This window comes from Anser cygnoides, chromosome 1, assembly GCF_040182565.1.
Source record: "Anser cygnoides isolate HZ-2024a breed goose chromosome 1, Taihu_goose_T2T_genome, whole genome shotgun sequence".
NCBI lineage: Eukaryota > Metazoa > Chordata > Aves > Anseriformes > Anatidae > Anser > Anser cygnoides.
The window spans coordinates 125094682-125119323 of NC_089873.1; the positions used below are offsets into that span (position 1 = coordinate 125094682).

The following is a 24642-nucleotide window of genomic DNA, read 5'->3' on the forward strand; positions in this document are numbered from 1 at the left end:
ACCAAACCCTTTGCTTAATTCACCTACACAGTTTATGATGACATTCTTACATGTTGCTGACTAACTTAACTTATTGCAATATGTGAGTATATCTTTGAGTCAGCAAAGCAAGTAAGGTTAGCGTGCAATACATTTGTTAATTCTGGCAGACTGTGAATATCCTGTGATACCAAGTAGCAATGCACTGTCTATATAGATCACAGGCAAGAAGCTGTTATCTCCAGACAAAACAGTCACCCTGGAACAGAACAACATATTCATCTTTTTGAGAGACCTAGACCACCTACATAAAAAGGAGCTTTCCCCAAACTTCTAGCATTTGTGAAATGCAGTTTCCCACATGAAAGGATCGTATTTGGACTGAGTGAGCACAGTCACTTAGCATGGATTTAAGAGTATGCTTAATTAGTCCACTGTTAAACTAATTAAATAATCTTAGTTCAACTAGTCTGAGGCTTTTCCACTTTGTAAGTAGATGAGAAAAAGTATTTTTCAATATATACAGCTTAACGACATTTTATAGGGGTATGAATCAGAATCCAATGAGAATGATTCTCAAAGTCAGATTTCTTTGCTGAATTTCTTCACTGATTTCTTCTTCTTTTAAATAACTATTTAATTTGAATGGTTTCAGCAAGACCTTTAACAATTAATTGTTTGCTTATCCCTATAAACATCTTTAGATGGAGAAAATATTTTGTGACATGTATCTAAGGTTGCTACTATTGTAAAAAGCATTGTGAAAGTATTGCAAACTCCCTTATGAAGCCAATAAACTACAAAAACTTTACTGGAATAATTTAATGGAATAATTCCTATACTGAAATAATTACAACAAAACGGTCAAGACTGAAATGTTATATATGTATAAAAGTTAAAACATACAAGCTTTTCATCACATTAAGTTTGCCTTAGCTGGAGTATTTCATAAATCTCTTCCTCTAAACTCCCCATATGAAAGTATGCATATGCATACTATATACGTATATGCAGCTTGCATGCTAAGGGCATCCAGTTCAATATGTCAGTTCAATACTAGGTAAGATTTGCATTGAATGTTTTATCCTGGGTGTTTTCTGCCACCGTAAGCCTGTTATCAGTAAAGGTTAGCTCTGATTTTTGCAAACAACCGTTAAAACTCAGGTCCATTTATTATCTTCTATGGTTTATCATAGACAACAATCTACTAATAATTTTGTCTTCCCACTGTGAAAATATCAGTATTACATCCAAACAAGTTCTCCCTCTGATTGTTGGTAGTTTAACTAATTTGTTGTACAGTGTTCCCAACAAAGGTTAATTCTACTCTTTTTGTGAATATGTGTATATGTCAGTGGGAGTTTTATAGGTAAAAGGGATGACTTGCCCTCATACTGTAGACTCTGCACACACCCGTTGAAATTTTGGACTGCAGAAGAGCAGACTGCAGCTCTCATTTAAATTCATTAATACTGTTATGGAATCATTTAGCTGTTTTATGTATTACAGCAGCTGCTAGCGTAGCTTAAAATAAAATGGGAAGGGACCATACTGTTTTCAGCAGAACAGTTTTTACAGGCTTTAATGTGGCAAAAACATCATGCTATCTTTTGATGACTGTTCCCTGGTTGACTATCTCCTTAACAACAGATGATGCTTGTGTAATATTGTCTGAAACAAAAGGGCTTCAGTTTGTAATCCTACTCTCAGCACAGTTTGACTACTAAAACAGGCAAGACAAGGAGCCAGATAACTTAAAAGTATCACCTTCTCAGTTGCCCCACCAAAAATATGAGTTAATGACTCAGAAGATTATATCTCACTTTAATCATGTCACCACTTAGAATACAAGAGATCAGCTTAAGGACTGACAGATCTCTCTTATTCCTTCCCCTCACCTTTTTTTAAAGCCAAATTGCTTCCAAGAAGATGAAAACTCCTGTTTTATTCCTATAATCTTCATGCTTACTAAAGTCTCTGAAGAGTGCATAAACTCTAGCAGAAAACAGTCACCCACTTTGGATACAGGCACAGCAGTAAATCGATTTAATGGTAAATAATTCTTTTGATTTTCTTGGCATAATCACCTTTTGGAATTAAGATATTCTCAAATGTACCTGTTTTCCGAGTCTCTTACTCTTTCTTCAAATCAGGAATCTGAGAAGAAAAGAAAGTTTTGAAAATATCACCTGTACACTTCGCTGTTTTTCTGAGTCTAAACATTTCCTAGCTCATTGCTTCACTGCTGAATAATGCTTCCAATAAATATAACTATATCCATAATGTTTAGTATTTAATTTAAAAAAAAAAAACAAACACATTCCTATAAGGGTTGCATATCCTCTTGTTTATTATAAATAGTAGCCTCTATCCAGAACACAAAAGGCAGACTTGAAACTACTTTGTGATAGCTCAAAAAACAAACAAACAAACAAACAAACAAACAAACAAAACAGTTAATGAAGGAAAAAAAATAAAAATAAAATAAAAGATGCCAGCTTCATGCTTATTCCAAGGTTGAAACATAAAGGCAAAGCTTAACCAAACACATTCCAAATGACAGTTCTTCTGAGTCCTTCTGAGTTTTAATAATTAGCCTTCACAGAGGTTTTATACCATGCCAGAATATTTTTACTCTTCCCATGCAGTGTCATGTGCCTTTAGAACTTTCGGCAAAAAGCCAATGAGGTAAACACTTCTTTAAGAGCCTACTTGAGACCTCACTTTCATAGAAAAATATTAATATTAATAATAATAATAATTTATTCTTAAGAAAAAAATAGTAATTTAGGAGTTGAAATTAGAAAAGAGTCTAAATTAGAAAAGATCAGAGCAAAAAACCTTTACAAGCTGTCACTTGGTTCAGTGTTTAGACATATGACTTCTATGGGTTGTTGGTAAATTGGAAAATCCTTAATAATTCTGCTATAATGCTGCTTGCAACAATCCTTTCAACAATTCAACTAAATCGAATACTTATGAAAGAGTGAAAAAAATCCAGCTGCTTTGTTTACAATTGCATATATAATTTTAGGGAGTGCTGGAGTAAACATGAATTTAGTGTTTAATACTAGCCTAACAATTTCTGAGTGCTACAACAGAGTGGACAAGAATGGGAATATATTATCCAAAGTTTTAATTAAACACTAATGTATTTTAAGATTGTAAAAATGTTTTGATAAATTAATGACTACAAAACAAAGAATTACACAATCTTGCTTAGATTTTAGAAAAGTAAGTATATGTGGAAGAAAAAGAAAATAAATAACAAAAAGATGTCACCTGTCAGATCTACTATGGACATAAGGGAAGGGGTGCGTTGAGTCATTTAAGGAATCTTCATTACAGTGCACCATTCCCTGCAGGCTGTCCTATCATATCTGCAAGAATGCACTCTGAACTTATCTTTTATGCCTAGCACAGCTTTGAGTACATATTCTCTGCTACAGATGGAAGAGGATTTTTAGATCCATATTAAATCGCCAAACTCTGACCTCACTTTCAGAAAGATGGTTCTACATTTATAATAATAATAACAATAAAGAAAGTTTCTTTTCCAGCCTTTTATTCCCTGTTCCTTCCTGTTCAAATGAAAATGAAATGGTGAACTCAGTTTCATCTGTAGGATCACGGAAGGACTTAGTTTTAATTTCTTGTTAAATTTTACATGTGAACCCATCAGTTATTAATTTTTGCATTGAGTGTTCTTTCCCTTTCTGTTTCTCTATGTCCTTAAAAAGTTTTCCTGTGTTTTAAGATTTATTGAATATCTCTCTAACTATGAAGCAGATATATATCTGGCTGGTTTTAGATAGACAATATTTACTATACAGGTATAAAAAGAAGCATGACATAAATGCTAGAGTCTTTCTTTTCACTGATACTCAGTAATAAAAGACATAATAGACAGTAGAAACTGGAGTGAACAAAGAAACTCTGCAGTAAGGGTTGACTGGTTATAGTAGAGAAGCTAAGTCCTTTTTCTCTGTTCCTTAACAATTACAAAGTGCAGAGTGGTGGGTTTCGCAAAGTATATGAGTATATTTGTCTATTCATAGCAGCTGTCCTCATGGGAATTAAGAATAACCTCTATAGCATGCCATATTCCAATATTGTCCCAGATAAACTAAAATAATTTTATGGTATTTTTACAACCCATCTCACATTCTGTATTTCCTCTTGTGCATAGGAATAAAAAGAATACAAAAATTACCAAGGCAAGCTTTCAGAAAATCACCAATGACCCACTTTATAAAAGAATACTACCACTTTGTCTTGAAATGATTGCTGGGCTTAGAAGTTTCAATAACTGTAGTGATTTTTGTAAGGAAGTGTTATTCTAAATTGCTAAGCCCACTGAGTAGCCAGCAATCATTAAAAGGTTTTCTAGTTTAATGGCATTATTTATCTTCATGCTGTGAACTATACTTGGCAGCACATTTCTGATGTTTAAAAGATACACAGCTTCTCATAAAAGGAGAAAATAATCTTCCAACATAGAAATTGTCTAACATGTATACTGACAGCTGTGTACTCTTTCAAAGGCTGTAGCAGAAGGATGAGATTGGAGAAATCTAATCTGATAAGAGGAGCAAGAGAGATTAGTCAGAATCATGACATTCCATAGACTATTTAATTATTTTTTTTTCCCCGCACAGGATTATATACAAAAGAATGCAATACAGAGGGGAAATGATAGTCTTTTAAAGGTATAATTTCTATGGCAACACTAACAATAGCTGTTCATTTCAAACATAAATAATTTCCAGACCAATCTGGTTTTGTTCACTCCTTTTTCGAAAGACAACCATTATGTCTTTATCTCCTGCAGCAGAACAAAAATAGTCAAAACCACCCCCTGCATACACTAAAGTGGGTGTGAGGAAGTGCAGGCAGATTATGGTCTGGTAGAGCAGCTGGGATGTTCCATCAACAACACCTCTTTGGTGACTGACCTCCAGAAAATGTGTTCTTCTAGGTTAGGTACAAGTCTCAATTCATCTACAGAAAGCAATACAGCAAATTGCTTGAGTGCATTCCCTTTTCTTTCATTTACAAAGGAATTTGAACAGAAATATTTGTTTTCTTATCTCTGTGCATATCATCCCAAGGAGACAAGAAAATGAAACTGAAGTTAAAATAAGTCAGACCTCCCTTGCCTTTAAAAAAAAAAAAAATACCTTTTTTTGACGAGGGTTGGTATTTTTAAAGGCCAATACACTTTGAGATTCTCCAATAATTTAGATTGTTTCTAACCTAGAGATATAAACTGTACACATGTTTCTGTTGCATTTTGTAAATGAAGAGATGCTTCCCAGCTCCTAGTCTAGCAGTTCTCTTCGTCATTTTCTGGCTACCTGACTTGGAAGCTGTTTATATGAAATGGAATTGTTTCTGTTCTCCCCAACCCTTTCAATTCCCAGACTGATATCTCCGGTAGCGTGTGCCCCAGCTGTTAGCGAAAAGCAATCATCCTGCACTATGAAATAGTGATTAAATACAAGTGGACCGAAAGGGTAAGATCCTGTCAAAAAGAATATACTCATCATAGGTCAGCTTGGAAACCATAACTATTCTTCTGTCTTGTATACAGGCAAGAAAATCTACATCAGGAAATACAGAATCAAGTATTTAAACTTCTTCTACCACTGTATCCCAGTACCCTGTGCTTCTGTACTATATGTTTACATATTTATATTCCGTATGTAATGAGAGTATATATCCAGCCTGCATAGCATACCATTGTATGTAATTTGATCCTCACTGAATATTCTGATACTCTGAGATTTATATTTTATTGCACTTTTTTCTTGGTAGAAACTTGATAAAATTATATTCTCAAAACACCGTCTTTCCTACCCATTCCCCTTTCAAGCACTGACAGGAAGGACTGCAACATCAAATACAATATGGTGAAATGAAGCCAGTTGAACAGACACCAGTCTTGGCACCTTGGCACTACAGGAAATCACCCTGGTCAAGCTTCAGTCTTGAAGACAGTAGGAAGCCATGTAAGTGGAGATACAGCAGGGGGTGCCTGAACAGGTACAACCCCCTGCAGTTGGTGGAGAAACATGCTAGAGGACCTGAGTGATAAACATGGAGCAGCATAAAGCAAAGGAAGCACAACACACTGCTCACCACCTTCTGCACTTCCCACTGCCTCATTGAGGGAATGGAGTGTAAGGTGTGGCAAGGTGACTGGAGTCCAGGAAGCTGGGAAGAGATGTGTCTGGAGTAAAGGTGAGAAACAGGTTGAAGACTATTAGTGTTGTTTCCTGATTTTTTTTTCATTGAAAGACGAGATAGTTAGCTTCAGAAAACTTGTTTAAATAGTACAAGAACAAAACAAAACAAAACACAATCCATCCCCCCCCGAAAAAAAAAAAAAAAGAAAAAAAAAAAAGAAAAAAATATCAGTAAGTATCTGAAAAATATACTTTGTTAAGCATTCAGAGTTTTTTTCACTTGCACTTCAAAGATTATGCGGTCCATTCCACAAATAGTCAGGTTTGACAATGACCTTTTATCCACTCTTTTAAATGCTATGCAGTTTAATATTGCTATTCAATAATCACACCTAATTTCTTTAAAAAGAAAAATAGAAATAGAAGAATTGGGTAGGTGTAAATAATCTCTCTCAAATGGTTCTTGTAGGTCTATGGTATTTACTGAAGCTTTAAAGTCCAATAGAGTTCAATATCACATCCGTTAAAATGATGAGTATTATTTAGGTGCAGATAGGTGGGTAGTATTCATTAAAAAAATATGCTAAGACTGCTTAACTAACACTGCTGGTGTGTTCTGCAAATCACTTTTGACAAACTGTCTAGTGCAGAAGAGCCAGAAAAAGCTATACCAAGTGATTTTTAATAAACATAAAGGACGCATATTGAACAAACAATAAATGAATAAAAGTGAATGAGACCTGAAGTATACAATGTAGTTCAACTGTTGACGTATGGTATTTCTTTGCTATATTTTACTCAATTTTCTCATTATTAAAATAAATTATTCATGAAATAAATAAAATGCTAGAAGCTTTTCACTTCTATGTCAAATAAAAAAAAATGCTTAAAACAAAGCTCACAATTCTGAATTACAGAGCACAGTACATTACTACTTAATTCATGTGGGCTTTATATACCCATAAGAAATCTTAGTTTCGTGGGTGGAAAAACAGGAGAATAGAGCAAGAGAAGGATAATAGTGTTGCATGGACATGGAGTGGGAGGTTGCAATTCTTCACCGTTACCATTCTTTGTGAAATGGCAATTTCACCTTTGGAAGGTTGTTCTTGATGTGTATCAGTATGAGACAGGGATAACACAAAGTTTCCCTGTTTAGCACTTACACACACACAAGCACACACAAAGAAAAGGTAAATCAACAGAATTCAATAGCACAGCAACCACAGTTAAAACAGACTAGCAAGGACAGTTTATGGTAGGTGAAAAAATAAAATGATGCTGTGTGAAAAACATTTGTGCTTGCCCATATAACACAAATCAAGGATCACAATGATTTCTGCCAAGAAAACTTCCTTATTTTTTGTAGAAAGGAAAGGGAGTAGGGGAACAAGATATTACTACCTTGTAGGAATTACATATTCAACAGTAATTGTTTAGCTTGCTAAATAGATTTTTGGGCTAAAAAGCAGAAAACATGCCACATCCAGCTGATATTCAAAATCCACAGTACATCTAATGAGGCAACATGTAGGAGTTTAACAAATATTTGGGTCATAGTGTTACCAGTATAAATTTGTGCTATTTTGCTGACTTGCAAGAAAGGGCTGCAGAAATTTCTGTGCGCTAGAGTATGAGTTGAGGTACACATTTATTTTACTGTGAAGTAAACCACATTTGATTAAAACAGCCATGCAAAGACAATGGACACTCTATGAAGTCTTTACAGAACATAAACAGACAGTAAAACAATTAAATCCATCTCCATAAAATTTTGTCTGATGTACTTCTATATCATTCCTTTCAAATTGATCAAACCAGGAATGCAGTTTATTTACCACAAGGTAATTCCCATTGTCTTTGCAAGACAAGTGCACAATATTTTTTCCATCAGTAGTACATCTCTATCTAATACCATGGTCCCACATGCTCCTTACTAGCTCCTGCTAAAAATCCCACTGTAGCTATGGAGAGATAGTCATCATGGAGAACTGAAGCTCCTGTAAGACAATGCTTATTACAATAATACTCTGACGGAAATGCTTCTTAGATTTGGCATGTAGCATTTGCAGGAAAATCAGTCATTACCTTAGTTTGCTTAAATAATGAAGACACCTCCACTCCCAGCATCACTTCCTCTCTCTTGTTTCACACACATGCACTCACTCACACACATAACTGTGTTCCAAAGACTTCTTGACTTAATAATTTTCTAAGAACCATTTAATTGTATTCAATTGAAGATGAAGATATGGGTAAGTAGTCAAGTAATTGAAGGGAAAAAAAAAAAGGAAAAAAAGAAAAGGAAACTCCATTTCTTCAATTGGCAGTTTTGTCTGAAAGTAAAGCTGCATGTCAAGCACATCAAAGAGCCAGATTATATAATTAGCTAATAGCCACTATTGACATATCAAATCAATTTATAACAGCTATCCTAGCGAAGCCAAGAGAGTTTAATGCAATAGCTTGTGCACCATCCTCTTTTAAAATTTAATCACTCTTAGTATCTGAAGTAATATATATTATGCATATATAACCAGTATGAATACAGACACTGTGCACCCACTGTGCACTGTGTAGAAGTCATGGCGTAGCATAACCTTGAGCAGAACACAGTCAGCCTACGTATTGTCTTAAAGACACTAAAAAAAATCAGCTTTGGCACTGGTGTTTTGCAAATAGTTGTCCCCATTTTTGAAAGCAGAACTCCTTGGTAAAATATACACTGGGGTATAGTGTTGAACAGTTTGGACCCAAGTGCCAAATATGACATCAATTCTTTCCCCAACAACAAAGGTCATTCTTAAGGACAGTATTAGCAATGTTCACATTTTCTTTCTTCTTTTTCCTACCATCAGCAAGAAATCTTATAATAAGCCATGTACCACTTAAGAAGAAAACCTGTAAAGTGAGGTAAACAGCAAAATTCTAAACCATTTGGGGGGGGGGGGGGGGGGGAACAGTAATAATATTAAAAGGAAACTAGATCTGCTTTTTCAGAAAAATTGTTTGCCAGTTTATAATTGGCTCTCTGCTTCTTCTCTCTGCTTCTTAAGACTTCAAAATATATATTCACAGCAGGGATGCATTCAGCTGGAAGGTTGCATCAGATGAAACTCAAGCTAGCCTTTAGCTTGGGGGGTAGAATACAATTGTCAAGATCCATGCAACCTTAAAGCATGTATCTGGGAGTTTTAACTTCAACAGGATTGCTTATGCAAGTAAAGATTTTACAAGTGAATAAGCATTGGTAAGTTGGTCCCAGTATGTGTATTCTTTGAAGTGTATACATTTCTAGACTAGAACTGAGAACATCTCTTGCATGCAGAAGCATAGTATGGATTTTTATTTTGTAACATTGAAGATATGCTAAAACCAAAAGTTTTACATGAAAATACCATGTTATCAGACACTGTATTTTTTCAAACAGGTTAAAAATATTCTCTAGGACTTTGCTGTTGTGTATAGGAAAAGTCATTGGGACAAATTTACCAGTACTTCATCTCTGTAATTCCACCTATTTCAGTGAGATAACAGAGGATATCAACCAGCACGAAACATGTTCTTTCTGCATTCAATAGCTATGAAATGATAATATCTAGGAGACAGGAATAAAGTTTTTGAAAGCAATTAGAAGAAAATGGGCATCTGTTTTAGCGTGTTATGAATCTTTACGATTCATATCTGTTTTGTGTGTTATGAATCTTTATGAGACTAATAACATTGAATGAACATTGAGTAACTCATTTAGTTTTCTGTGCACATTGATTTCACTCCGCTTTCAGGTTAGTGTTGATAACAAAGCAGAAGATTTCAATAAAAATTAAGCTAAAGATATGGTATCCCTCTAACATGGAATAGTGTACGTTACTGCCTTCACTGGGAAAAGCTACATACCATTTAACAGAAGGTAAATGCCTCACCTTGAAACAGCAATGCAAGCTGAATACAGAGAAAAGTGAAAAATAAGAATTGATACCGTCAGACAGGAGAATTAGAACAAACATTTAATAAATGACTAGTATGCATTAGGGTAGAACTCTAATCTTTTTCATGTATTGTCACAAACTCTTATTTTCCCTTGCCTGCTGAGAGATAAAGTTTGCCTGTGTTTTTTTCAAGAATCATGTTGTAACAATTTGCATTCCCTTTTCAGAGGATAAATATTTTTCATGAAGCATTTCTACAGAGAAAAACTAAACAAATATTTGTCTGCGAAAGGCAGATGTTCTTCCTGTGACCAACAGTATCTCAAAGGAGAAAAGCATTCACTCCAGTTCTCCCTGATATGAACAAAAGGCAAATAGAAAATATTTCCTAAGTGAATTCTTACAAATTCTGGATAAATTATATCTCCAAACTACAATACATTTTAAATTAACATTTTCTCTATTTATCATTTCATGGCTGCATGATCCAGACTTCTCTTGCTCACATAACCTCATTGTGCTTACTACAAGTCTTTTTACCTCCCTGGCACCTCCTGTTAAAGCCTGGAGCAGCTGAGTGTCCTGGTGTATCCCTTAATCTTGTAGCTGAAAGGGGAGGTAGGGAACGCTCTTCTTCCTGATCCCTAAACTTTTTTGGAGCTATGACAATCTGAGAAGTTTAGTAAACCCTAATTATGTTTTCTGTAACCTAAGGAATGCGCTAGATTTTGTCAGGTCATTCACAGATGGCTTTATCAAAATGTACCAAAGATGACTCTCCTTATAATTTATCAACACAAGCTCTGAAAGAAGTATTGGAAATGAAAGAAAAGCAGAAGAAAAAGAAAACATACACCTGGGATTTATTTACTTTCTGACTTGCTGCTTCAGCATCACAGTTTGCAACCTGCCTACAGTGCCTCTTTAGCTAACTCCCTGAAAAACTCTCAAAGCAGAAAGGTAGATTGGAGGTACTGCGCAAAGTGTGGCCTCCATACTTCAATGACTAGCCTCTCTGAGACTGTGTATATGGGGCTTGTAAAACAAACTCTAGATATTATCCAAAAATTGTTTGTAAAAAAAAATATGGAGTTTTGTTTATCTGTTTAGTTGTGTTTTTTGTTTTGGTTTGGTTTTTCTTTAATAATGGATATTACTAGATACAAATAAAGATACTACATAAAAATGGAGATTGAACAATTAGCTATATTCTAGAATAGCATTTTTAGATATTCTTGCTAAAAAGACATCATAATGTTCTTTAAAAAAAGACTTTTTGAGACATAAAATTTGTAATCCTTCTTCTCTATCTTACATAAAATGAAGTTATGACTTCATTACACAGAAACATCCTAACCTTGAATAATCAGGTCAGTGGACTTTATGTCAAAAAGGCAGTAATAGGAAGTAGTACAAAGTTGTTAACTTCTTTCATAGAGATCTTCTAGTGGAATGGAAACATGAGTTTTGCTACTATATATGACAGCTTCTTATTAGACCTATTCACAAGTCTAAGTTTCCAGGACTTGCAAGTATGAGTACTTCAATATTTATAGAAAGCTCTCCTGCAGTTTTCATCTCTCCTAACCTTTTCTGACAACATCCCAACCTCCTGTTTAGTCTGTCTTCTGTACTTCTTTTTCTTCTGTATTTCTGTCCATATCCTCAGAAACACTGCTACTGATCTCATTTCTGTCTTCGTCTGCCATAGTGTTTATATTTCCTCCCTTCCTTCTGCAACTACACCTTTTTTCATTATTATTATTTTATTTTATTTTTTTTAATTTTTCTGGGTGCCCATGAATATTCTTGCCTAGAGCTTCAAGCAGTGCAGGACCTCCTGATGTAACTGTAACAACGGTAAGGAACAGCTGTTCAACTCCTACAGTCACAAGCCATGCAAGCTCTGAATAAAAATGCTGAATGTACTGACATGTGAAACATAATGTATTGACATATAAAGCATCAGTAAATTTTTCAGAGCCTGAATGATAGAAGTCTTTGTAGCTATGTAGCATATGCAGGCTGATTAAACATAATATGCTGATTAAACATAATATGCACATGCCATATAAGAGGGAACTGCACTTAGCAAATCTGAGGTTCCTCTTCCAAAACCTGGACATACTAGAACATCTAGAATATTTAAAAACACACATAGTTTGTAACTTTTTTTTTTTTTTTTTGGATATTACACAGCCTCACTAACGGTGATTTTCATTATCAAGATAGTCTAAATGTAACTAAGTTTTTAACTACTGGTACCCAGGCTCTGAGATATGACTGAAGACAAAACTCACATTAACTAAGCAGCATTCAGAGGTGATATGCAAGCAATATCAATAATTCATTAATGTTTTCCATTGTCCCGTTTCTAAACTTAGTCTTTTAACTTACAATGAAACTATAGAGAATTTCTTCTCCTATGAGAATAAGCAGCAACAGAGAGATCAAAGCAGTAAAAATTATGATTTCACTCAGTTTCTGGAATCAAAACAAATTTCTAGATGCTACCTGCAGAAGGTTGTGTGCTCCAAGCTTTTCCTTTAGCATATTTCATGTGACCTCCAAATAAGAAACCTGGAATCTAGAACCATCAACCTGCAGTGGTTGATGGAGACAGAATTAGCTGAAATTACATATGCACAAAATATACCTCACATATACAAAAACTCTGTTCTCTGTATGGTAAGTCATCCACATATAGATTGCTTTTGCTTGAAGGATAACTTTATTGAACAGCAAATGAATGAATGCAGTAAGTCTTCTTTCTTTATGGCAGATTTTCCTAAGCAGTTTGTCCTCCACTCAAGCTTTATAAAACATGGCCTTTTAAGGATGATATTTCAAAAAATAATTGGCCCTTTGCAATACCTGTTTTCTCCATGCTGTTTTACCACTTTCCAAGCCTCACAGCTTTTCAGGAGTCCTAGATTTAACTGAAGCTAATTCAGTCAGCTCTGAAATCACCTTTAGACTATCTTTCCATTTTCTTCCAATTCTTTACTCTTGGTTGTGGAGGTGGAAGATGAGTGGGAGGTGGAAGAGGGAGAAAGGCAGAGGATTTAAATGTAATGCCTTTTTTCCAGGTCAGTCACCAGACATGGTTTTTCTCAGTCATCAGCTCATGATTCACTGATGATTTTCTAGCTCTTTTTTTTTTTTTTTTTTCCCTGAAGGGAATCACATTATCTCCTTATCTTTGCCATTACTTCCACACTTTTTTTGCACTAAATTGTCTTTTTTTCTAGCTAAGCCTGAAGATTATTACAATCTGCCATGCCCATCATCAACAACAAAAGGGGTTGAGGCCAGCCAAAAGGCTTGCCATAAGGATTTTTGCATGATTTAATAACTTTCAAAAGTATCTGCACATGCCTGGATAGATACACAAGCTTAATTCTTAAGGATAAGGCTTGTTTAAAACAATTTATTCATTTGTATTTTCCTGCTGCACTGTATATATATACACATATATATGGTTTATATATATATATATATACAGTGCAGCAGGAGAATACAAATATATATGGTTTATATATATATGGTTTATATATATATGATTTTTTATTTTTTTATTTTTTTCATAAGGATGAATTTTGGCAAGGATCAATAGACAGTAATAGGAGCCGTGCAGCCCTCAGTCATTACAAAAGCTACTCCTTTAATTCAATATAAAATTATTAAGAGAGGCAAAGCTTAAACACTTGCCAGAGAATGAAGTTCTTCAGAACAGATAACACATAACCCCAACTGCAACACTAAAGGCAAGCAATGGAAGGTCTTGTTATGATCTGCCTATTTTGTTTTTTTTTTTCACCCAACAGTCACAAAGATGAGGGACAACATTTCATTCCTTACTGTGCCTCTGAAAGGCCTGAGTGATTGCCCTTTCTAAACCATTAGCTTCTTTTCATGTAACTTCCACCTCTCTTGAGAAGCTCAGTATTTGATCCTGAACCTTGGAAGTCTTTAAATTTATTAATTAACATAATACACAGACAACACAGCACACAAATGGATTCCCAGATCCCATGAAACCCCTACATTTTGAAGTACTTTCTCACAAGACACACACACTAATGGGAATATAAGAAATTAAGCTCCCCAAGTTATCCAAAACATTAATCAGGATCTGATGTGTGGCGCTAACAGTGGAGCCTGGGAAACAGACAATGCTGGCTGTCTCCAGACCTGCTCACTCTGAGAAACGCTTAGCTATACCTGTGCAGTGCCTCAGGCAGTTGAAGTGTTAGGTCAGACAAGATGTCAGTGGGTAGGTTTAATTCCAAGGTGATACACCAATCAGTGTTGTAAACACCAATCCACAGTGAATTGAACTGGATATGTAATCTAGATCAGGTAATACTTGCAACAAGCTGCTTGCTTACAGTTCATTGTATGGACATTGCATGTTTCAATCTATTGAAACAGATGCAAATAGCAGCACAGCTGAACGCTGACCAACGTTTTTTCTCCTAGTCACCCTGTTTCAGCACAGAGAGAGAAGAGGAGAGTTTGCAACCCTGAGAGCAACTTTGCATGGCTGTGTATTCTTCCTTTGGAGACACCTGTTTGGAAGGTGCAATAAGCAGATGCCCTGTATTGGAGGTATGGGCAGTACTAAATGAGCTAAAGTAAATCCATGCTTTACTGTATACTGATGTTTTCCCACACCTACTACTACCTATCTGGACTGGGGGACTTTTGAGGGAAACAGAGTACTACTTGCAAGAGGAAACAGATCAGAGGAAATTTTTGGAGGCAAAGGAAAAGATGATCTTGATAGAGCTGGAAGCACAGCATGGCATTTGTTGAAACTAGAAATTCACTGCAAGTTTTGAGGCAGACACCAATACTGAAGGAATGGATTTTCCTTGCCATGGCAAAGCTGACATGGGATAGGCTTGTCTTCAAACATGCTATTATACACAACAAAAAGAGAATCAGCCCTTCAATACCTTGCCTATTTAACCAGATCTTTAAATTTCAACAACCAGCATGTAACCATTGCTGTAGCAGTATCCACCACACTGTTATTTAGATAACAATAGTACCAGAAGAAAAACTTTTCTCATTCACCTGCAAATACAGACCTTGAAGAGAACTGAAGAAATAAAAACAATACTGTATTTTCCTTCCCAGAGGCTGAAAAATCAATAATTTAGTTATGGAAGTAGCAGAATTATTTAGTGACAAAAGACAAGCAAACAAACACTATTCCTTGTAGCAAAATATTATGCATTGTGGTTCTGACTGTAAACAGGGAAGATGTGCTTTTTTTTTTTTCCTTTTCCTGACTGATTCCAACCATTTCAGCTTACAGTTTTTAAGCAAAAGAACAATCAGAAGTTTGCTGCACTCCTTTATGTCATTCCAAAGCACAGTTCTGTAACAGCACATCTACCATTTTAGTTGAGTTAGGAAAAGGGAAAAGAAGACAAATTAATTCATAATTAATTCACAATGATCTGACAGCTAATATACTGTAAAATGTTTCCCAAAAAGTGTGATGTTTGTGAAACATGGTAAAAAGAGTGCAGTGCTTTCACACTATTTTATACATTAGTATTTGGTACCATTACATGAACTAGTTGGCATGTTCATTAATCATTATTTTGCAGATAGACTGTTAATATTAGGTCAAAAGTGAAAATTATGTAATTAAGAAAAACAGTTACAGTCCTTCTGTAAAAAAACAAGGTAAAAATGGTGCTGTCCATGTATTCAGTAAACTGTATTGTGTTCATTTGTTGATCATGTTCCACTCAATTGACTGTTTTTCAGTTATGCCCAGCAGACAATTACAGTTCACTACTTAATATTTACAGTAACCTTGTGAGACAGGTGTTGACATTCTACCTTTTAAACAGAGCTGCTGCTGCTGATTTATTATTATTATTATTTATTTTAACTCCAAGTTTAAGTAGCCTAAGTAACCTATATGCAGCAAAGCCACAGCGGGAGATGAGAATTTACAACTCAGCATCCAGGGTCAAACTCATTAGATTGTGTTGCTGTAGTTGGACCTCTTGTGTCTGGCGTATTCAAGGCTATTTACAACTGGCTGTACAGTACTGGTCACATAACAGAGCTCAGCTCAGGTATACAGGAGAGCTGGGAAAGCTGCTGGGAAAGAAATTTTTTTGTCGTTGGTGTTGGTGGTTTTTTTTTCTATGTATGAACTATTTTAAATTGGAAGACTGATGACAAAAAATAGCTTTATATAACAGTGGTGTTAATGTTTCTTTTTCAAGCACTTCGAATAAAAATTATGAAGTCATAAAAAGTGCAGCAATATATATATTTTATTCAAAGTAAGAACATAAGAAATTTGGGTTTCCTGCATTTCGTTAATTTCAGTGACATATTCACTTATTCCATATATACATTATATAACTATGTATAAATTTCCCTTTTTGAATCTGTTTAATATTCTTTAATAATAATAATAATAATAATAATAATAATAATAATAACCTCCTATAGGTACAGTAGATGATAATATATTCTAAAAGATCAAAACCCTTTACATATTTGAAACTAAATCCAAATTTACCACCTACTTATTACAAGGACATTTTTCATAGATCGACAGTGGAATCTTTGATTGCTTGAAACTAAGGTTTTATTAATGTTGATATAGTTATTAATTTGGGGGACTTGTGTATTATCTATTTTCATAAATGAAACGGACAAGAACTGAATATTTTCAAGGAGCCAGAGGGAGGGGATAAATATGTTGGCCAAGAAAGTCACGTCCAAAAAAGATGACAACTTTGCCTCAGACGAAACATATACTGAATACTTCCTTTTATGTGATAAAGATTTAAGTCCACAGTTAGACTTTTTTTGTGGTTGTTTTTGTTGTTGTTGTTGTTTTTTAATGTCAGCCACAGATTTATACACCTAATCAACACTTTGATAAATTCAGATGCATTCAGCTTACAAAATTAATAGATTGAAATAGTCTACATTCAATGATAAACCACATTTGAATATGTAAATGTCTCTAGAGAACATCATCATATTTATTAAGCCATAATGACATGTGGAATGGGGGTATGGATTGTCTTCTTTTTGTTTACCTTGATTTTTAATCCCTACTTTGCCTCCTCTACCCTCAGTTTTCTTCCTAGGTAACCATAACACCTGAATCTTGCCAACTCATTCATACAAAATACAGTACACCTTCCTTATTAAAAGATATCAAGTATCTGAAAACACTTGTTCAGAGATAATGATAATGATGTGAGTAATGTTATCAGTATATAACACATGCAGACAAAGTATTCACAAAGGCAGAACAGATTAATTCATATTCTCTGCAGATGCTTTCAAAAGTGCTACATTCACTATTGCCATAGGAAAACAAACAAACAAACAAACAAAGATTCTTATCCACCCTTGAATTAAAACACAGACTAGGCCAAATACTGATAAGCACTTTTATCTCTCAACTGACTTATTGTTAGTGTTGAATGTTCAGAATATCTCCAAAATTAGCTTTATATATATATATAGGAAAGAATCCTTATATATAAAGGAAGGATCAGAAGTACAGGAAATTTTTGGTTGAGAAGTAAGGCATTCTCCAAGTAGTGTACTGAAAATCAAGTCATGTTATGTAGGTTCTGCATTAATTAACGTGTTCATATATGACATTTTATGATTGTATATGAATATTAAAATCTTTTAATAAGGATGCTGTATCTGATTTCGCAAACATGTAATTTCCAGGGTGCTGAGTGCTAAGAGCTAAATAGGCACAAAATATAATGGAGAACTGAGCAGGAAGCCAGTGGTGGCATTAGCTGTGTTTGATTTTGTCTCCAAATAGAACCTTTTGAGGTGCTAGTAGGCTTTTTATACCTATCTGTCAATTTCTTGTCTATTTTTTTTTTTTTACCAACAGAAGATATATGAGCATCAAGCTTTTTTTTCTTCTTCTTCTTTTCCACAGCTATATCTATCCTTCTATAAATCTTGATTAAATTTCATTAATGTTTGATTAAAAAAAATAAATATGTTGCTTTCATTCGAAACTTACTCATCTGCTTGGAAATACTACAGTCCGTCTTCATGTAGAGCTGTTCAGAACAGTTCTTTTTTCATCCTTCCCTTTCTCTTCCATGCAGATTGATTTGTTATAATTTTCTTGAACATCTTTTTAGATGTTCAGACATCTCTGCTATCACTTAGCTCTCTGATATATACCTATCTCTTTTCCTTCCTCCCTTTCCACACATTTGTCCTTTCCATACATTACTTTTTTGAATAATATATGACAAAACTGTTCCAGAGATGACTTCATTCATATTCATTGTTGTGTGACAAGAAAGGCAATCTACAGTTAATAGCTTTTAATGGTGATGGAAATTCAGTTTTCTTAATCCACTGAACACATTCGCATAGTTAAGAAGCTTAAATTACACTAAAATCCTGGAATACACTAATCCTTTTTAAGAATAACACCAAGACTGTATTTCTTTCTTTTTGTTATTTGTGACCCCACAGGGGACAAACCTAAAGCCCAGAACTGAGCACTTCACATCTGAAAGTGAGTTAAGGTTTGATTGTAACCAAACCTAATCTGCATTTCAGTTATCAACCATGCTTCTCTAAATATTCTGAAGTACAAACCTTCAAACCTTTTCTTGATGAATGATGCACCTTTCTTGCCTTTATTCTGATAGGGAAATGAAGATCAGAATCTTTTGAATCTTTTTTTTTTTTTTTTGACACACACACATGACATTTGTTAAACATGAGTTGCTCTGTTCATTTCATACCTTCTTTCCATTTTCTTCATTTAATTTTCTTCTATTGTGATGGAAGTTAAGGCATTTAAGGCCTGCAAACTGTTTCTTTCCAGTAAAATGTTACATCTATTGGTAACTCCTAAAGGTTACTGTTACTTTTTTAGCATTCTGAATGTCTTATACGTCTTTGTCAGTTGTCAGACTTTTTTTTTTTATCATCTTTTTTTTCCATGAACCTGATTACTGTAATTATTTCCTCATACGTTTATTGAGTCAGGTGTTACCTCTTTTATCATATGTCACTCATCACCAAAATTTCTAAACAACAGAGCACATAACTTGCTATTTTTATTTCAATAAGAAGATGTTATGTTTACATGAGAAGAATCCCAAAGCACCTAATCTTTAAAACAAGCCAGAACTATTATGCCAGTTTCATATGCTTAATTTTAAGTCCCTTCCTGAATCAAGATCTATATGAGGAAAATGTAATTCACAAGTATAGCAACTGAAGTCAATATCATAATTCTTAAACTTGTGAGGATAATAAAAAAATTGAAAATCAGAATTTACATTTTGTAGGTGGTTTCACAATTTACAACACCATAAATGACCCATAGTTTCACAAATCACTTATTTTAGGCTGACTTTTTATGATTTAATGGATTGTAACTGAATCAATGGTAATTAGATGATGTGTGTTTTAAGGAATATTACAAAAATTTTAACTTTGTCAAATTAGAAAGAGAAAAAAGCACTAAATGATTGAAACTAGGAGGCAATTTATCAAGGCTAAGTGCAATTAACAATGTCAATAGGGCCTTATTTGAAAACTGCTTTGAAAATTCTAGTAGTTTTTATCAAGTAGTCTTTTCCTCCTCATTATGCTGCATTAATCCTGAAAATTATTTATGTCAAGAATCTCATGGGTTTATCACAATAAGATAAGCCATAGAACTGGAATTCTACTACTAAATTATTATAGCTGACCATCTTTTCCTTAATATGCTTGGCTAAATGTATATTGAATACCTACTATGAATTTCAGTTTCAGTCTTTGCCCTTCCATCTTTTGCATGAAAGTCATGGTAATTCAAGTATTAGCCTATTAAGCTTGCAAAAAATAGTTTACATATTTTTTTAGTAAGGTATTTCTATTGACTGTGACTGACCATGAAAAGTCAATTACTTGAAATCTAAAAAAACAAGCTCAAGCCTCTTATCCTATGTTTGCCAAATTGTACTTCCTGTGAAGCTAGTCTTTGGTTTAACAGTTGTAAAAAAACCAACCTTCCTGTCTTTACAGTCTTCAGAAACCACACTTTTCAGGGTGGAAGCAGCAGATTACATTACTAGTCAGTCTGTCATGAACTCACCAGAACTCACGGTTTTTAGCTTTATCTGTATGTCTGTTTAAGTTGTTATCTATTTATGTTTTTATATGAAGTTTTCTTAGCTTGATAGGATAGGATATTAATGTAAATAATACCAGATTAGTCTATCTTTCAAAATTTGGCAAGTGACAGTCTCTATTTTAAATGACAAGGGTGGGAGTAAATTTTGTTGTTGTTATTATTATTATTATTATTTACCTTTTATATCAAGTAAAATAAATCAGCTTATTGTGATCCTCTAGACACTTCTGTCATTTACATCCTGCTCTAAAAGAAGGATGAATCAGAAAAGGCCTGGACCAATATCTCTCTCTAGCCCTCATTCAGAGTTCAAAATAAGTCATTTTTCTTGTACACTCTAATCCAAGAAAAATAGTTCTGCATTAGAGCATTGCATGTAGAATTCTAAATTCTAAAATGTAGAATACTAAATTATTTTGTGATTTGTATCTTGAGATTAAATTTCATCAGTAGGACTCATGCACAGAGGGTTGCTGGATGGTTTCTTATGCAATTCAAAGTCAGGCAATGCAAAGTAGTAAATGTAAGAAAACAAGCAGATACATAAATATCCACTGTTGGATAAATTTTAGTCTGCTGTTATAAAGAACTTACGTCAGCAGTTGGGAAACCAAGAGAGTAATTTACCATTGATGAAAGCATAAGAAATCTTTGTATGACTCCTAGCAAGCAATAAAAATCTACTTGTCTCACCTTTATCTTGACTCCTAAAAAATGTCTAACTTGATGCACTCCATGCTGAATGTTAGAGCTCTGATACTTTCAGCCGTGGACTGATTATCAATTAATTACTTCATCTGTTAACCTTTGCTTCTCTGAAACACTATTGAGGAAGGTTTGCTTTCAAATTCTCAACTCTTCAGCTGAATAAACATACAATAATTTTCTCTAATCATTTCTATCCAGAGAGCACTTGTGGTTTCCAGAAGTCTATAAAAATATATAACAAAGATTCTATATACCCAGTTTCACACATACACTCTACAGCCAGTGAATGTATAAAATACATACTAAGCATTTTTTAAAATCTTAATATTTTGATATGGAGAAGCTGCACCCAACTGTTTTTCCAATAATTTAGAAAGGATCCCTTTGGAAATTTTACACGTCTTCCTTGGTTTATCAGTATATCCAATGGACAAGCTGACATGCTGATTAAAATTCAACTGTTATTAGTTTTGAAATTTAATAAAGATTAGACAAAAGATATCACATTTACATTCTTTTGGGAAAAAAAATATTAATTTTGCTTTTGTGGTATTTATAATACTACCTAATCACAGAATACTCACATAGACAATTTTCTCATATAGGAACAAGTGTCTAATTCAAATACAGTCTAGTGACAAACGAGTATCCATATGAAGTTTTGCCCCAGAAGACACTTTGCTTCTGTTCTCATACCCTTCTCAGTAATGTTCCCAATAATCTATTCCACCAGCAGAAAAAAATATGATATGATACATAAGAATAAGTAGATTGCAAGTAATAGTAGCCTAGAATTATAACTTAAATAACACCATGTTTCCCAAGTTGATATACATTAATATAAAATGTTTAGGTAACAATTTTCAATACATTTAAAATCTGACTTTTTTAATTTATTTTTTTTTTTAAATGAATGAATGAATGAATGAATGAATGAAGTCAGTGAGAAGCCCTCTCAATCAGTTGGCACCAAAGCAGGAACAAGGGGCAGGGGGGGCGAAGTGGGACACTGTTGTTTGGAGGATTTTGAATGTTTGGTTTTTAGAACAAAAGAAAGAAAACATAATTTATTGCTGCCTCAGGACAGAGAGAATCTTTTCCTTTTTTTTTTAAAAAAAAAAAAATAAAGCAATTTGCAAAGAGAGGAGGAAAAGGTAAGAGAAAATAATAACAATATTGGTGTAAAACTGATGGCATTACCAAAAATATATTATCAGACTGAATCTAAAAATCTGAACACTTGAAAATCTGTATCCAGTCTCCTACTAACACTGGGTTATCTGCATTGTTGTTAATGTTCCAAGTCATATAGAAATAACAAATCCACAGGAGAGTTATCTCAGATTTCCCTTTCTGCAGCTGCTTATTCCAGGAACTAAATATTTAAATAACAAGAATCTCACCTACTTCAAATTCAGCATTTTCAGCAGGTCTACAAGAAAGAATTAATGGCTTTTATGAATTGAGATAGTGTGCAAAAAGTACCAAACTATTCCAGATGGGATACTTGATAGGAAAGGGTGTTATTTATTTATTTAATTATTTTTTTATCCTTGTAATTTTGAGTATCCTCAGTCAGTTGATTTGGAAGTTGAATATAGAAATTAGCACAGTGGTTTCTATTCAGAAAACACTATTTCAGCTCTTAATTTGTGTCACTTTACCTCTGCTTCCTTCCCATGTATTCACTTTCAGAAGACTACAACATAATGTGACTCAGTTTGGCTCTTCTGGCGGTATCTCCTCAATACAGGTTCAATGTTGAGACATTTGCAGGTCAGAGCTGATGTATACTAGTGCTTGCAGCCAAAGCTGTAAGTGCTTTGCTTTTTATCAGGGAAAAGTTCATTCCTTTTCTGACTTATATATTGTTCCAACAATTAATTTCAGAGTGATATTTCTGTTTGCTTAATGGCCGTTTCTGAACACAATTCCAAATATTCCTGCTATCATTAACCCTTAGCCTATGTTCCAGATTAGCATGTAAACCACCTTCTGCAGCATACTCCTTTAACCAGCCAAATGTATTACTTCTGCTGTTAACTGGCTTTTTAGCCTAGAAGTCTGTCAACTGCATCTACCAACCTAAACTGATTATATGCAAGCATGTATGCACAAATGCAGGTGCATTTGTGTGTCTCATTTATTTGTGTAGCAAAGTGGTTTTGGACACTTCAGCTGTGATTCAGGGTCACTTTGAGAGCACACTCTTCTATGACAGGAATATAAGCAAAAATCTTGCATGTCACTTTCACAGCCTTCTCTTTTTTACTTTTTTTTCTGACATGTGCCTAAAGGAATGATCAAGATACAAATGTTTCATTGAGGAATAAAATAGTAAAATGACACAAGTGAGAAGAGGGATAAGAAACATCAAATACATCAAATAGAAGTTGAAAAGTCACATAGACTCAAGCAGCAAGAAGCAGCATCAGTACATGGTTTCCCTACACTGAATAAAGCAAGCTTCAATACAACAGTGACAGCATGAAGTAAGAAAACTGAGTTTGCACGGTAATGATTTTATGATTTCCTTTCAACTCCACTCAGACACAGGAGAGAGTAGCTCTCCAGCTTTTCAAAACTGAGCACTCTGCATCATCAATAACCTGACTTTTTTTTTCCCAACAAATTCATTCAGTTTCTCATCTTGAAGAAGACTCTCAGGAAAAAAAAAAAAAGTATTTTTTTAATCTTTATTTTTTCAGTCCTCTTCGTATAAGGCTTTTTCTTCTCTCTCTTTCCCCCCCCCCCCCCCCCCCCCCCCCCCCCATCGGACTATAAATTTGAAACTCTTCTTCTTGTGTAAATGCTCTAAAACTACACAAAGGAAAGTATGTTCATGCCAGTAGATGTACAAATGTACAAAAATCTAATTCAAATTATTCCTTGAACATTACTTATGTTTTTCATAATTTTAAGATAATCAGAGTTAGCAGTTTAGTAGCTTTCCTTGATATTCATCTAATAAAACTGATTGTTTTGTTTTGTTTTTAGTCTTTCCTGGATGATCTTGTTTGTTTGTTTTAATATTATCACAACCCCCTACATCAACCTGCAAGTGCTTTCAATTATATATAATATGATTTATTAGTAATCTCTTTCATAGTGAGGGAACAGAGCCACAATGTAAAGAATAATAGAGAGCCTAAAACACACAGTTACCACGCATGAAACAACCCATCTAATTTTTCTCCAGTGCCTCAGGACTTCTAACTGCTGGGTGTCAGTATAGAGAACCTATATTTGAGCAGCTGTTGCACTGGGCTTTTGTAGCATTACTTCTCCTCAGTGACAAATTTCTTCTCTAGGTCTCATTGGGTTCACAGCTGTAGTCATTATTCTCACTAGCATATCACTAGTACTCTTCCAAATATCCTTCCTACATTTCTAAAGCAAATATAATGTTTTACACATCTGTTTTTGCTTTGTTTTGTTTTTTAATTTATTTATCCACCTTACAAATACCATAGACTCAACACCTCTGCTAGTAGTATGCTTATACAAGCTATTTTCCTGAAAACTCTAGTTTTGAAACCAACGCGTTAGAGTTGTCTCAAAATATATTTATAATGCTGTGCTAAATATAGAATCATAGAATCATCTAGGTTGGAAAAGACCTTCAAGATCATCAAGTCCAACCACCAACATGACCTACTAA

At 34.3% G+C, this 24642-nt stretch overlaps 1 protein-coding gene across 2 annotated transcripts in view; it reads right to left on the reverse strand.

Moving 5' to 3' along the window:
* The window catches only part of IL1RAPL1 (interleukin 1 receptor accessory protein like 1), a 764863-nt gene that overhangs the window by 693126 nt on the left and 47095 nt on the right, over positions 1-24642 (reverse strand). The window contains exon 1 of one of the 2 annotated variants that reach the window (XM_066980474.1): positions 2097-2125. The exons of the other annotated variant lie outside the window; for it this stretch is intronic. The gene's annotated coding sequence lies outside the window, so the exon portion shown is untranslated. Of the gene's footprint in view, positions 1-2096; positions 2126-24642 lie in introns of those variants that run through there. 2 annotated transcript variants of the gene reach the window in all.